The sequence below is a fragment of the Somniosus microcephalus genome, unplaced genomic scaffold, assembly GCF_052327205.1.
Source record: "Somniosus microcephalus isolate GS21.2 unplaced genomic scaffold, FLI_Smic_1.0 unresolved_chr1, whole genome shotgun sequence".
Lineage (NCBI taxonomy): Eukaryota > Metazoa > Chordata > Chondrichthyes > Squaliformes > Somniosidae > Somniosus > Somniosus microcephalus.
The window spans coordinates 48,112,892-48,129,336 of record NW_028225179.1 but is presented as its reverse complement, the minus strand read 5'-3'; the positions used below and the strand labels follow the sequence as shown (position 1 = coordinate 48,129,336).

Here is a 16,445-nt window from a genome sequence, read left to right as displayed (position 1 = left end):
CCTTGATGCGTTTTCTCTGCCCACCTGGGGCTCTCTTGCCGTGTCGGAGCTCCGAGTAGAGCGCTTGTTTTGGGAAGTCTCGTATCGGGCATGCGGACGATGTGACCCGTCCATCGGAGCTGATCGAGCGTGGTCAAAGCTTCGATGCTGGGGATGTTGGCCTGAGCAAGAACACTGATGTTGGTGCGCCTATCCTGCCAATGGATTTGCAGGATCTTGCGGAGGCAGCGTTGGTGGCACCTCTGCAGTGCTTTGAGGAGCCTGCTGTACATGGTCCATGTCTCTGAGGCATACAGGAGGGTGGGTATCACTACAGCTCTGGTGCTGGGTTTGAGGCCTTCCTTTTTACATACTTGTAGAAGCTCTTACAATCTGTTTTTTTATATTTCTTGCTAGTTTACTCTCCTATTCTCTTTTCTCCCTTTGTATCACCAGGGAACTATGGACCAGTTAGCCTCACGTCTGTTGTCGGGAAATTACTAGAGTCTATAATTAAGGATAGAGCGACTAAACGCCTTGAAAGTTCTCAGCTGATCAGAGAGAGCCAACCTGGATTTGTAAAGGGCAGGTCATGCCTGACAAAGCCTGATTGAAATTTGTGAAGAGGTAGCTAAACTAGTGGACAGGGGAATGCCTATGGATGACACAAAGATAGGCGACAGTGTAAACAGTGTAGATGGAAGCATAAAATTACAGAGATATTAATAGATTAAATGAATGGGAAAAAACTGTGACAAATGGATTTCAATGTAGGCAAATGTGAGGTCATCCACTTTGGACCTCAAAAGGATAGGACAGAGTACTTTCCAAATGGTTAAAAGCTAGAAATAGGGGAGGGCCAAAGAGACTTAGTGGTCCATGTACCTAGATCATTCAAAAGTCATGGACAGCTACAGAAAATAATCTAAAAGTCTTTATATCTAGAGGACTAGAATACAAGGGGGTAGAAGTTATATTACAGCTGTACAAAGCCCTGGTTAGACCACGCCTGGAGTACAGTGAGCAGTTCTGGGCACCACACCTTAGGGAGGATATATTGGCCTTGGAGGGAGTGCAGCGTAGATTTACCAGAAAGGTACCCAGAATCCAAGGGTTAAATTACGAGGAGAGATTACACAAACTAGGGTTGTATTCCCTGGAATTTAGAAGGTTAAGGGGTGATCTGATCGAAGTTTTCAAGATATTAAAGGAAACAGATAGGGTAGAGACAGAGAAACTATTTCCGCTGGTCGGGGAGTCCAGGACTCGGGGGCAGAGTCTAAAAATTAGAGCCAGACCTTTCAGGAGTGAAGTTAGGAAACACTTCTACACACAAAGGGTGGGAGAAGTTTGGAACTCTCTTCCGCAAACGGCAACTGATGCTCGATCAATTAATTTTAAATCTGAGACTGATAGATTTCTGTTAACCAAAGGTATTAAGGGATATGGGGCAAAAGATATGGGCCTAGAAATTGGGTTTTGGCGCAGCGACGGCTTTAGCGCCGGAAGTTAGTGCCGGAGCTAAGTCGCGCTGGGCGGGCCAAATATTCACTACTTCTGCGCCTCAAAAGCGGCGCTAAGGCCAGTGAATTTCTAGGCCATGGAGTTAAGTTAACAGATCAGCCATGATCGCATTGAATGGCGGAGCAGGCTCGAGGGGCCGAATGGCCTACTCCTGCTCCTATCTTCTATGTTTGTATGTTTCTATGGCCTCCCCCTGTTCCTATGTTCCTCATCGGTTTTAGCGATGTTGGTTGAGGGATAAATATTGGTCCCAGAACACCGGGTGTGGCGGGGGGGAAACTCCCCCTGCTCTTCTTCCAATCGTAGCCTTGGGATCTTCTAGAGGGTGCGAGACTCGGTAACCAGGGCAAACAGATTGAAGGTAATTGGCAATTGAACTGGAGGGGGCGATGAGGAGAATGTTTTTTTTTTAACGCATCTAGTTGTTGTGATCGGGAATGCGCTGCCTGAAAGGGCGGCGGAAGCAGATTCAAGAGTGACTTTCTGAAGGGGACTCGGATCAATACTTGAAAAGGAAAGATCTTGCAGAACAATGAGGAAAGAACAGGGAGGAAGAGGGATTCATTGGAGAGCTCGTCCAAAGAGCCAGCGCAGGCTGCTGTACGATTCTTACATTCGTCGCAACAAAGAATTCCTTTAAACCTTCACCAGCTCAATCATTACTCAGATTGGTCCCTCCGTTTATTAATAAAAGAACTGCATGTGAGGCACATTTACGCTTTGATTCCAGTTACTGTTGGTCTTAGTTAGTGGACGGGCCCAAGGTGGAGCCAGTCCCCCCTCCCCCCGTCGTGTGTGTGTGATTATTAACTGCAGAATACTCTCCGAGTCCATAAAAAGAGCCGCTGCACACCAGCCGTCCCATTGTGACTCCGAGGAGCTCAGTGGAAGATGATGGAAGCTCTGCTCTTGTTACTTGGAGTCCTGGTGTTGGTGCAGCCCGCCGCTGCCGACGAGGGAGCGAGTACCAGGCTCTTATTTGGAGGTCAGTACACCTCTCAGCAGCCAATCTGTCGAACTATTCACAGGAGCAGGAGGAGGCCACTCAGCCCCTCGAGCCTGTTCCGCCTTTCAATTCGATCACGGCTGATCTGTATCTTAACTCGCATCATACCCGCCTTGGTTCCGTTACCCTTACTACCCTTGCCTAACAAAAGCCTATCCGGTGGCCTGTCACTTTAATTCACCGCCCCACTCCCACTCGGACCTCACCGTCCTCGGCCTCTTGCATTGTTCCACAGAAGCTCGGCGTAAGCTCGAGGAACAGCACCTCATCTTCCGATTAGGCACTTTACAGCCTTCTGGACTCATAGAAACATAGAAACATAGAAACATAGAAGATAGGAGCAGGAGTTGGCCATTCGGCCCCTCGAGCCTGCTCTGCCATTCAATGAGATCATGGCTGATCATCCAAATTCAGTACCCTGTCCCTGCTTTCTCCCCATACCCCTTGATCCCTTTAGCCTCAAGAAATATATCCAACTCTTTCTTGAATATATTTAATGAACTGGCCTCCACTGCCCTCTGTGGCAGAGAATTCCATAGGTTCACCATTCTCTGGGTGAAGAAATTCCTCCTCATTTCAGTCCTAAATCGCTTACCCCTTATCCTTAGACTATGACCCCTGGTTCTGGACTCCCCGACCATCGGGAACATCCTTCCTGCATCTAGTCTGTCCAGGCCTGACAGAATTTTATAGGTTTCAATGAGATCCCCCCTCAATCTTCTAAACTCCAGCGAGTATAAGCCCAATCGACACAATCTCTCCTCATACGTCATTCCTGCCATCCCAGGTATCAGCCTGGTGAATCTTCGCTGCACTCCCTCCATGGCAAGAACATCCTTCCTCAGATAAGGCGACCAAAACAGCACACAATACTCAAGGTGAGGTCTCACCAAGACCCTGTACAACTGCAGCAAGACATCCTTGTTCCTGCACTCGAATCCTCTCGCTACGAAGACTCAACATAGAGTTCAACAATTTCAGATCATAACCCCGACCCCTATCATATATATATTTCTTATCCACACTTTTGTTCTGTTCTTCCCTCCCATGTGGCAGCGGTCTTCCATTCCGCCAGCGCAATTTACACTTCATCTCGAGACGTCCTTTGTCTCTTTACCTGTCCCGTTACCATCTCCTCTCGCCTTGAATATCTCTCAATGTCTCTTAACCTCTCCCACCTTCTATCCTATCTCAGACCTTCCCTTGTGTTCTTTCATCGCCCTCCCCCATTTCCCAGCCCCTACACTTGCTTAAAAATCTGTTCCATCTCCAACTTTTTCCAGTTCTGACGAAGCGTCATCGACCTGAAACGTTAACTCTGTTTCTCTCCTCACAGATGCTGCCCTGACCTGCTGAGCCTCTCCAGCATTTTCCGTTTTTATTTCAGATTTCCAGTATCTGCAGTATTCTCTTTTTGTAAAAGTCTATCCGTCTCCGTTTTTGAATTTTTTAATTGTCCGCCCCCAGCATCCACAGCTTTTTTGGGGTGGGGAGAGTTCCAGGTTTCCACGACCCTTTGTGTGAAGAAGTGCTTCCTGCCATCGCCCCTGTCCGCTGTGGCTCAGTGGGCAGCACCCTCGCCTCGGAGTCAGAAGGTTGTGGGTTCAAGTCCCCACTCCAGGGACTTGAGCACTAGGCTGACACTCCAGTGCAGTGCTGAGGGAGCGCTGCGCTGTCAGAGGTGCCGTCTTTCGGATGAGACGTTAGAAGGGAAACCCCATCTGCTCTCTCGAGTGAATGTAAAAAATCCCGCGGCACTATTTCGAAGAAGAGCAGCGGGGGGAGTTCTCCCCAGTGTCCTGGGGCCAATATTTATCCCTCAATCAACATCACTAAAACAGATTATCTGGCTGTTATCACATTGCTGTTTGTGGGAGCTTGCTGTGCGCAAACTGGCTGCCGCATTTCCCACATTACAACAGTGACTACACTCCAAAAAGTACTTCATTGGCTGTAAAGCACTTTGGGACGTCCTGAGGTCATGATAGGCGCTATATCAATGCAAGTCTTTCTTCCTTTCTGAACGGTCTGTCTTCAAACAAGGCTCATGACTCCCTATCGCCCCCTCTACACTGTCGCGCAGTGTCAGAAATACCCGCTCTGGGATATCTCCGTGCTGTTGGGAGAGGGGCACTGTGCGGGGGGGGCTTAATGAAATAATAAATAGGGTTTCGATTGAGGGCATATTTTTACTTTTGTTGATAGGAGAGGAAATGGGAATGGGGAGAGGTGTATAAGGTGCAGCCGATACAATATCACTCGATTAACTTACTTGAGGGATAGAATTGAAAAGCAGGGAAGTTATGTTAAACTTGTATATGCCCTTGGTTCGACCGCACCTGGAGCACTGTGCACAGTTCTGGTCTCCATGTACCTTGGTTAGACTGTACTTGGGGCACTGTGCACAGTTCTGGTCTCCATATACCTGGGTTAGACTGCACTTGGGGCACGGTGCACAGTTCTGGTCTCCATATACCTGGGTCAGACCACACCTGGAGCACTGTGCACAGTTCTGGTCTCCATATACCTTGGTTACACACACACTTGGAGCACTGTGCACAGTTCTGGTCTCCATATACCTTGGTTAGACCGCACTTGGAGCACTGTGCACAGTTCTGGTCTCCATATACCTTGGTTAGACTGCACTTGGAGTACTGTGCACAGTTCTGGTCTCCATATACCTGGGTTAGACAGCACTTGGGGCACTGTGCACAGTTCTGGTCTCCATATACCTGGGTTAGACCACACTTGGAGCAGTGTGCACAGTTCTGGTCTCCATATAACTTGGTTAGATCACACGGAGTACTGTGCACAGTTCTGGTCTCCATATACCTTGGTTAGACCACACTTGTATAACTGTGTACAGTTCTGGTCCCCATATACCTTGGTTAGACTGCACTTGGAGCACTGTGCACAGTTCTGGTCTCCATATACCTTGGTTAGACCACACTTGGACTACTGTGTGCAGTTCTGGTCCCCATATACCTTGGTTAGACCACACTTGTATAACTGTGCACAGTTCTGGTCTCCATATGCCTTGGTTAGAACACACTTGGAGCACTGAGCACAGTTCTGGTCTCCATATACATTGGTTAGACCACACTTGGAGAACTGTGCACAGTTCTGGTCTCCATGAACCTTGGTTAGATCGCACTTGGAGTACTTTGCACAGTTCTGGTCTCAATATACCTTGGTTAGACAACACTTGGAGCACTGGGCACAGTTCTGGTCTCCATATGCCTTGGTTAGACCACACTTGGAGCACTGTGACCAGTTCTGGTCTCCATATATCTTGGTAAGGCCACACCTGGAATACCGTGCACAGTTCTGGTCTCCATATGCCTTGGTTAGATCACGCTTGGAGCACTGGGCACAGTTCTGGTCTCCATATACCTTGGTTAGACCACATGTGGAGCACTGTGCACAGTCCTGGTCTCCATATACGTTGGTTAGACCACACTGGGAGCACTGTGCACAGTTCTGGTCTCCATATACCTTCGTTAGACCACACTTGGAGCACTGTGCACAGTTCTGGTCTCCATATACCTTGGTTAGACCACACTTGGAGCACTGTGCACAGTTCTGGTCTCCATATACCTTGGTTAGACCACACTTGGAGCACTGTGTACAGTTCTGGTCTCCATATACCTTGGTTAGATCACGCTTGGAGCACTGTGCACAGTTCTGGTCTCCATATACCTTGGTTAGACCACACTTGGAGCACTGTGCACAGTTCTGGTCTCCATATACCTTGGTTCGACCACACTTGGACTACTGTGTACAGTTCTGGTCTCCATATACATTGGTTAGACCACACTTGGAGCACTGTGCACAGTTCTGGCCTCTATATACCATGGTTAGACCACACTCCGAGCACTGTGCACAGTTCTGGTCTCAATATACCTTGGTTAGACCACACTCCGAGCACTGTGCACAGTTCTGGTCTCCATGTACCTTGCTTCGGCCACACTTGGAGCACTGTGCACAGTTCTGGTCTCCATATACCTTGGTTAGACCGCACTTGGAGCACTGTGCACAGTTCTGGTCTCCATGTACCTTGGTTAGATCACGCTTGGAGCACTGGGCACAGTTCTGGTCTCCATATACATTGGTTAGACCACACTTGGAGCACTGTGCATAGTTGTGGTCTCCATATACGTTGGTTAGACCAAACTTGGAGCACTGTGCACAGTCTTGGTCTCCATATACGTTGGTTGGACCAAACTTGGAGCACTGTGCACAGTTCTGGTCTCCATATACCTTGGTTAGATCATGCTTGGACCACTGTGCACAGTGCTGGTCTCCATATACCTTGGTTAGACCACACTTGGAGCACTGGGCACGGTTCAGGTCTCCATACACCTTGGTACGTCCAAACTTGGACTACTGTGTACAGTTCTGGTCTCCATATACATTGGTTAGACCACACTTGGAGCACTGTGCACAGTTCTGGCCTCTATATACCTTGGTTAGACCACACTTCGAGCACTGTGCACAGTTCTGGTCTCCATATACCTTGGTAGGCCACACTTGGAGCACTGTGCACAGTTCTGGTCTCCATATACCTTGGTTAGACCACACTCCGAGCACTGTGCACAGTTCTGGTCCCCATGTACCTTGCTTAGGCCACACTTGGAGCACTGTGCACAGTTCTGGTCTCCATATACTTTGGTTAGACCGCACTTGGAGCACTCTGCACAGTTCTGGTCTCCATATGCCTTGGTTAGACCACACTTGGAGCACTGTGCACAGTTCTGCTGTCCATATACCTTGGTTAGACCACACTTGGAGCATTGTGCACAGTTCTGGTCTCCATATACATTGGTAAGACCACACTTGGAGCACCGTGCACAGTTCTGGTCTCCAGATACCTTGGTTAGATCACACTTGGAGCATTGTGCACAGTTCTGGTCTCCATATACCTTGGTTAGACCACACTTGGAGCACTGTGCACAGTTCTGCTCTCCATATACCTTGGTTAGACCACACTTGGAGCACTGTGCACAGTTCTGGTCTCCATAAACCTGGGGTAGACCACACTTGGCGCACTGTGCACAGTTCTGGTCTCCATATACATCGGTTAGACCACACTTGGAGCACTGTGCACAGTTCTGGCCTCTATATACCATGGTTAGACCACACTCCGAGCACTGTGCACAGTTCTGGTCTCAATATACCTTGGTTAGACCACACTCCGAGCACTGTGCACAGCTCTGGTCTCCATGTACCTTGCTTAGGCCACACTTGGAGCACTGTCCACAGTTCTGGTCTCCATATACTTTGGTTAGACCACACTTGGAGCACTGGGCACAGTTTTGGTCTCCATATACATTGGTTTGACCACACTTGTAGCACTGTGCACAGTTCTGGTCTCCATATACCTTGGTTAGACCACACTTGGAGCACTGTGCACAGTTCTGGTCTCCATATACCTTGGTTAGACCACACGGAGCACTGTGTACAGTTCTGGTCCCCATATACCTTGGTTAGGCCGCACTTGGAGCATTGTGCACAGTTCTGGTCTCCATATACCTTGGTTAGATCATGCTTGGAGCACTGTGCACAGTTCTGGTCTCCATATACCTTGGTTAGACCACACTTGGAGCACTGGGCACAGTTCTGGCCTCTCTATACATTGGTTAGACCACACTCCGAGCACTGTGCACAGTTCTGGTCTCCATATACCTTGGTAGGCCACACTTGGAGCACTGTGCACAGTTCTGGTCTCCATATACCTTGGTTAGACCACACTCCGAGCACTGTGCACAGTTCTGGTCCCCATGTACCTTGCTTAGGCCACACTTGGAGCACTGTGCACAGTTCTGGTCTCCATATACCTTGGTTAGACCGCACTTGGAGCACTGTGCACAGTTCTGGTCTCCATATGCCTTGGTTAGACCACACTTGGAGCACTGTGCACAGTTCTGCTCTCCATATACCTTGGTTAGACCACACTTGGAGCACTGTGCACAGTTCTGGTCTCCATATACATTGGTAAGACCACACTTGGAGCACCGTGCACAGTTCTGGTCCCCAGATACCTTGGTTAGATCACACTTGGAGCATTGTGCACAGTTCTGGTCTCCATATACCTTGGATAGACCACACTTGGAGCACTGTGCACAGTTCTGCTCTCCATATAACTTGGTTAGACCACACTTGGAGCACTGTGCACAGTTCTGGTCTCCATATACCTGGGGTAGACCACACTTGGCACATTGTGCACAGTTCTGGTCTACATATACCTGGGTTAGACCACACTTGGAGCACTGTGCACAGTTCTGGTCTCCACATACCTTGGTTAGACCACACTTGGAGCACTGTGCACAGTTTTTGTATCCACATACATTGGTTAGACCACACTTGGAATACTGTGCACAGTTCTGGTCACCATGTACCTTGGTTCGACCACACTTGGACTACTTTGTACAGTTCTGGTCTCCATATACCTTGGTTAGACCACACTTGGAGAACTGTGCACAGTTCTGCTCTCCATGTACCTTGGTTAGACCACACCTGGAGCACTGTGCACAGTTCTGGTCTCCATATACCTTGGTTAGACCACACTTGGAGACCTGTGCACAGTTCTGGTCTCCATATGCCTTAGTTAAACCACACCTGGAGCACTGTGCATAGTTCTGGCCTCTATATACCTTGGTTAGACCACACTCCGAGCACTGTGCACAGTTGTGGTCTCCATGTACCTTTCTTAGGCCACACTTGGAGCACTCTGCACAGTTCTGGTCTCCACATACCTTGGTTAGACCACACTTGGAGCACTGTGCACAGTTCTGGTCTCCATGTAGCTTGGTTACTCCACACTTGGAGCACTGTGCACAGTTCAGGTCTCCATATACCTTGGTTAGACCACACCTGGAACACTGTGCACAGTTCTGGTCTCCATGTACCTTGGTTAGACCACACTTGGAGCACTTTGCACAGTTCTGGTCTCCATATACCTTGGTTAGACCACACCTGAAGCACTGTGCACTGTTCTGGTCTCCATATACCTTGGTTAGACCACACCTGAATCACTGTGCACAGTTCTAGTCTCCATATACGTTGCTTAGACCACTCTTGGAGCATTGTGCACAGTTCTGGTCTCCATAAGCCTTAGTTAAACCACACCTGGAGCACTGTGCGCAGTTCTGGTCTTCATGTACCTTGGTTAGACCACACCTGGAGTACTGTGCACAGTTCTGGTCTCCTTGTACCTTGGTTAGACCACATTTGGAGCACTGTGCTCAGTTCTGGTCTCCACGTACCTTGGTTAGTGCACACTTGGAGCACTGTGCACAGTTCAGGTCTCCATATACCTTGGTTAGATCACGTTTGGAGCACTGTGCACAGTTCTGGTCTCCATATACGTTGGTTAGACCACACTTGGAGCACTGTGCACAGTTCTGGTCTCCATATACCTTGGTTAGACCACACTTGGAGCACTGTGCACAGTTCTGGTCTCCATATACCTTGGTTAGGCCGCACTTGGAGCATTGTGCACAGTTCTGGTCTCCATATACCTTGGTTAGATCATGCTTGGAGCACTGTGCACAGTTCTGGTCTCCATATACCTTGGTTAGACCACACTTGGAGCACTGGGCACAGTTCTGGTCTCCATATACCTTGGTTCAGCCACACTTGGACTACTGTGTACAGTTCTGGTCTCCATATACATTGGTTAGACCACACTTGGAGCACTGTGCACAGTTCTGGCCTCTCTGTACCTTGGTTAGACCACACTCCGAGCACTGTGCACAGTTCTGGTCTCCATATACCTTGGTAGGCCACACTTGGAGCACTGTGCACAGATCTGGTCTCCATATACCTTGGTTAGACCACACTCCGAGCACTGTGCACAGTTCTGGTCCCCATGTACCTTGCTTAGGCCACACTTGGAGCACTGTGCACAGTTCTGGTCTCCATATACCTTGGTTAGACCGCACTTGGAGCACTGTGCACAGTTCTGGTCTCCATATGCCTTGGTTAGACCACACTTGGAGCACTGTGCACAGTTCTGCTCTCCATATACCTTGGTTAGACCACACTTGGAGCACTGTGCACAGTTCTGGTCTCCATATACATTGGTAAGACCACACTTGGAGCACCGTGCACAGTTCTGGTCTCCAGATACCTTGGTTAGATCACACTTGGAGCATTGTGCACAGTTCTGGTCTCCATATACCTTGGTTAGACCACACTTGGAGCACTGTGCACAGTTCTGCTCTCCATATAACTTGGTTAGACCACACTTGGAGCACTGTGCACAGTTCTGGTCTCCATATACCTGGGGTAGACCACACTTGGCACATTGTGCACAGTTCTGGTCTACATATACCTGGGTTAGACCACACTTGGAGCACTGTGCACAGTTCTGCTCTCCACATACCTTGGTTAGACCACACTTGGAGCAATGTGCACAGTTTTTGTCTCCATATACATTGGTTAGACCACACTTGGAATACTGTGCACAGTTCTGGTCACCATGTACCTTGGTTCGACCACACTTGGACTACTGTGTACAGTTCTGGTCTCCATATACCTTGGTTAGACCACACTTGGAGAACTGTGCACAGTTCTGGTCTCCATGTACCTTGGTTAGACCACACCTGGAGCACTGTGCACAGTTCTGGTCTCCATATACCTTGGTTAGACCACACTTGGAGTCCTGTGCACAGTTCTGGTCTCCATATGCCTTAGTTAAACCACACCTGGAGCACTGTGCATAGTTCTGGCCTTTATATACCTTGGTTAGACCACACTCCGAGCACTGTGCACAGTTGTGGTCTCCATGTACCTTTCTTAGGCCACACTTGGAGCACTGTGCACAGTTCTGGTCTCCACATACCTTGGTTAGACCACACTTGGAGCACTGTGCACAGTTCTGGTCTCCATGTAGCTTGGTTACTCCACACTTGGAGCACTGTGCACAGTTCAGGTCTCCATATACCTTGGTTAGACCACACCTGGAACACTGTGCACAGTTCTGGTCTCCATGTACCTTGGTTAGACCACACTTGGAGCACTTTGCACAGTTCTGGTCTCCATATACCTTGGTTAGACCACACCTGAAGCACTGTGCACTGTTCTGGTCTCCATATACCTTGGTTAGACCACACCTGAATCACTGTGCACATTTCTAGTCTCCATATACGTTGCTTAGACCACTCTTGGAGCACTGTGCACAGTTCTGGTCTCCATAAGCCTTAGTTAAACCACACCTGGAGCACTGTGCGCAGTTCTGGTCTTCATGTACCTTGGTTAGACCACACCTGGAGTACTGTGCACAGTTCTGGTCTCCTTGTACCTTGGTTAGACCACATTTGGAGCACTGTGCTCAGTTCTGGTCTCCACGTACCTTGGTTAGTGCACACTTGGAGCACTGTGCACAGTTCAGGTCTCCATATACCTTGGTTAGATCACGCTTGGAGCACTGTGCACAGTTCTGGTCTCCATATACGTTGGTTAGACCACACTTGGAGCACTGTGCACAGTTCTGGTCTCCATATACCTTGGTTAGACCACACTTGGAGCACTGGGCACAGTTCTGGTCGCCATATACCTTGGTTCGACCACACTTGGACTACTCTGTACAGCTCTGGTCTCCATATACATTGGTTAGACCACACTTGGAGCACTGTGCACAGTTCTGGCCTCTATATACCTGGGTTAGACCACACTCCGAGCACTGTGCACAGTTCTGGTCTCCATATACCTTGGTAGGCCACACTTGGAGCACTGTGCACAGTTCTGGTCTCCATATACCTTGGTTAGAGCACACTCCGAGCACTGTGCACGGTTCTGGTCCCCATGTACCTTGCTTAGGCCACACTTGGAGCACTGTGCACAGTTCTGGTCTCCATATACCTTGGTTAGACCGCACTTGGAGCACTGTGCACAGTTCTGGTCTCCATATGCCTTGGTTAGACCACACTTGGAGCACTGTGCACAGTTCTGGTCTCCATATACCTTGGTTAGACCACACTTGGAGAACTGTGCACAGTTCTGGTCTCCATGTACCTTGGTTAGACCACACCTGGAGCACTGTGCACAGTTCTGGTCTCCATATACCTTGGTTAGACCACACTTGGAGTCCTGTGCTCAGTTCTGGTCTCCATATGCCTTAGTTAAACCACACCTGGAGCACTGTGCACAGTTCTGGCCTCTATATACCTTGGTTAGACCACACTCCGAGCACTGTGCACAGTTGTGGTCTCCATGTACCTTGCTTAGGCCACACTTGGAGCACTGTGCACAGTTCTGGTCTCCACATACCTTGGATAGACCACACTTGGAGCACTGTGCACAGTTCTGGTCTCCATGTAGCTTCGTTACTCCACACTTGGAGCACTGTGCACAGTTCAGGTTTCCATATACCTTGGTTAGACCACACCTGGAACACTGTGCACAGTTCTGGTCTCCATGTACCTTGGTTAGACCACACTGGAGCACTTTGCACAGTTCTGGTCTCCATATACCTTGGTTAGACCACACCTGAAGCACTGTGCACTGTTCTGGTCTCCATATACCTTGGTTAGACCACACCTGAATCACTGTGCACAGTTCTGGTCTCCATATACTTTGCTTAGACCACACTTGGAGCACTGTGCACAGTTCTGGTCTCCATGTACCTTGGTTAGACCACACTTGGAGCACTGTGCACAGTTCTGGTCCCCACGTACCTTTGTTAGTGCACACTTGGAGCACTGTGCACAGTTCTGGTCCCCACGTACCTTTGTTAGTGCACACTTGGAGCACTGTGCACAGTTCAGGTCTCCATATACCTTGGTTAGACCACACCTGCAACACTGTGCACAGTTCTGGTCTCCATATACCTGGGTTAGACCACACTTGGAGCACTGTGCACAGTTCTGGTCTCCATATGCCTTAGTTAAACCACACTTGGAGCACTGTGCACAATTCTGGTTTCCATGTACCTTGGTTAGACCACACCTGGAGCACCGTGCACAGTTCTGGTCTCCATATACCTTGATTAGACCACACCTGGAGCACTGTGCACAGTTCTGGTCTCCATATGCCTTAGTTAAACCACACTTGGAGCACTGTGCACAGTTCTGGTCTCCATGTACCTTGGTTAGACCACACTTGGAGCACTGTGCACAGTTCTGGTCTCCATATACCTTGGTTAGACCACACTTGGAGCACTGTGCACAGTTCTGGTCTCCATATACCTTGGTTAGACCACACTTGGAGCACTGTGCACAGTTCTGGTCTCCATATTCCTTGGTTAGACTACACTTAGAGCACTGTGCACCGTTCTGGTCTCCATATACCTTGGTTAGACCGCACTTGGAGCACTGTGCACTGTTCAGGCCTCCATATACCTTGGTTAGACCACACCTGGAGCACTGTGCATGGTTCTGGTCTCCATATACCTTGGTTAGACCACACCTGGAGCACTGTGCACAGTTCTGGTCTCCATGAACCTTGGTTAGACCACACCTGGAGCACTGTGCACGGTTCTGGTCTCCATATACCTTGGTTAGAGCACACCTGGAGCACTGTGCACAGTTCTGGTCTCCATGAACCTTGGTTAGACCACACTTGGAGCACTGTGCACCGTTCTGGTCTCCATATACCTTGGTTAGACCACACTTGGAGCACTGTGCACCGTTCTGGTCTCCATATACCTTGGTTAGACCACACTTGGAGCATTGTGCACAGTTCTGGTCTCCATATACCTTGGTTAGACCACACTTGGAGCACTGTGCACAGTTCTGGTCTCCATATACCTTGGTTAGACCGCACTTGGAGCACTGTGCACCGTTCTGGTCTCCATATACCTTGGTTAGACCACACTTGGAGCATTGTGCACAGTTCAGGCCTCCATATACCTTAGTTAGACCACACCTGGAGCACTGTGCACGGTTCTGGTCTCCATATTACAAAAGTGAGGTCATAGATTTAAAATCTTTGATAAAAGATCTAGCGGGGAGATGAGGAGAACAATCTTTCACTCAAGAGTTTGGGGATCTGGAACGCTCTACCTGAAAAGGTGGTCGAAGCTGATTCCATTATTAATTTTAAACGGGAGTTGGTCAAGTACTTGAGGAAGTTATAGGATTATGCACAAAAAGCGGGGGATGTGGGACTGGGCACGACTGATCTTTCAAAGAGACAGCACAGGCACGACGGGCCAAATGGCCTCCCGCTGTGCTGTATGTTTCTACGATTCAATGAAATGTTTCCACTTGTGCAGGGCAACCCAAACTAGGTGCCCTCAATATAAGACAGTCACCAATAAATCCAGTAGGGAATTCAGGAGAAACTTCTTTACCCAGAGGGTGGTGAGAATGTGGAATTCGCTACCACAGGGAATGGTTGAGGCGAATAGCACAGATGCATAGAAACATAGAAGATAGGAGCAGGAGTAGGCCATTCGGCCCCTCGAGCCTGCTCCACCATTCAATGCAATCATGGCTGATCATCCAAATTCAGTACCCGGTCCCTGCTTTCTCCCCATACCCCTTGATCCCTTTAGCTTTAAGAAATATATCCAACTCCTTCTTGAATATATTTAATGAATTGGCCTCAACTGCCTTCTGTGGTTGAGAATTCCACAGGTTCACCACTGTCTGGGTGAAGAAATTCCTCATCTCTGTCCTAAATGGCTTACCCCTTATCCTTAGACTGTGACCCCTGGTTCTGGACTCCCCGACCATCGGGAACATCCTTCCAGCATCTAGCCTGTCTAGTCCTGTTAGAATTTTATAGGTTTCGATGAGCTCCCCTCTCATTCTTCTAAACTCCAGTGAGTATAAGCCCAATCAACCCAATCTCTCCTCATACGTCATTCCTGCCATCCCAGGTATCAGCCTGGTGAATCTTCGCTGCACTCCCTCCATGGCAAGAACACCCTTCCTCAGATAAGGTGACCAAAACTGCACACAATACTCCAGACGTGGTCTCACCAAGGCCCTGTACAACTGCAGCAAGACATCCTTGTTCTTGTACTCGAACCCTCTCGCTACGAAGGCCAACATAGCATTTGCCTTCTTAACCGCCTGCTGCACCTGCATGTTTACCTTCAGCGACTGGTGCATTTAAAGGGAAGCTAGATAGACACACGAGGGAGAAGGGAATAGAGGGATATGTTGGTGGGCTGAGATGAAGCGGGGCGGGAGGAGGCTCGTGTGGAACACAAATAGAGCTGTGCGCACGGAGCTGGGTGAATCTACTAAACCGAGACAGAGTGACGACAGGAACATTGTGCGAGGGAGAACTCGGTGCCGAGGGGGAAGGAAGTGCTCAGCAATTTAAACCGAGGGGCAACAGAAAATAAGTAAATGTGTCAACAATAATCAGAGTAATTCATGAGATCAAAGGAGAGACAATTAAAATGAACTAAATAGAGGATACCAGCATTAAAGGCATCCAAATTGCATTAAATAAAAATATGATAGACACAAATAATATATAGGAGGTAAGGGGATAATAAAATAAAGATGTTAATAAACAAACACACAAGAGTAATTAGTTACAAATTAACTTGAAATCAAGCTAAATCCATCTACTAACTATAATCTGGATCTCTTTTATATCTAGCATTAAATTACTAACAAGGAAATCAATCAATAAAAGCTAGCAATGGCAGGGAAGGCAGTGTGTCGGGACTGCAGAGTGTGGGAGGTTGTGGACAGTGAGACTGTCCCCGATTCGCACACCGGCAGCAAATGGCTCTGCCTAGAGACACTCCGGTGCAGGGTCCTTGAGCTGGCGTGCGTGTTGGAGAGACTCCGACCATAAGGGAAGGGGTGGGGGGGGATTTCTGGATAGTTTTAGCTGCCTCGGTTTAACGCCTCATCAGATAGACAGCATCCACAGCCTCCTGGGGTGGAGAATTCCGAAGATTCCCAACCCTTTGAGTGAAGAAGTTTCTCCTCCTCTCGGTCCCAAACGGCTGCCCCCTTCTTCCCTT

General features: G+C 48.8%; 1 long non-coding RNA gene across 1 annotated transcript in view; it reads left to right on the top strand.

Moving 5' to 3' along the window:
* The first annotated feature begins 2,310 nt into the window (after positions 1–2,310).
* Positions 2,311–16,445, top strand: part of LOC147094912 (uncharacterized) — a 15,367-nt gene continuing 1,232 nt past the window's right edge. The window contains exon 1 of the long non-coding RNA XR_015074629.1: positions 2,311–2,488. This is a non-coding gene — a long non-coding RNA (uncharacterized LOC147094912). The remainder of the gene's footprint in view (positions 2,489–16,445) is intronic.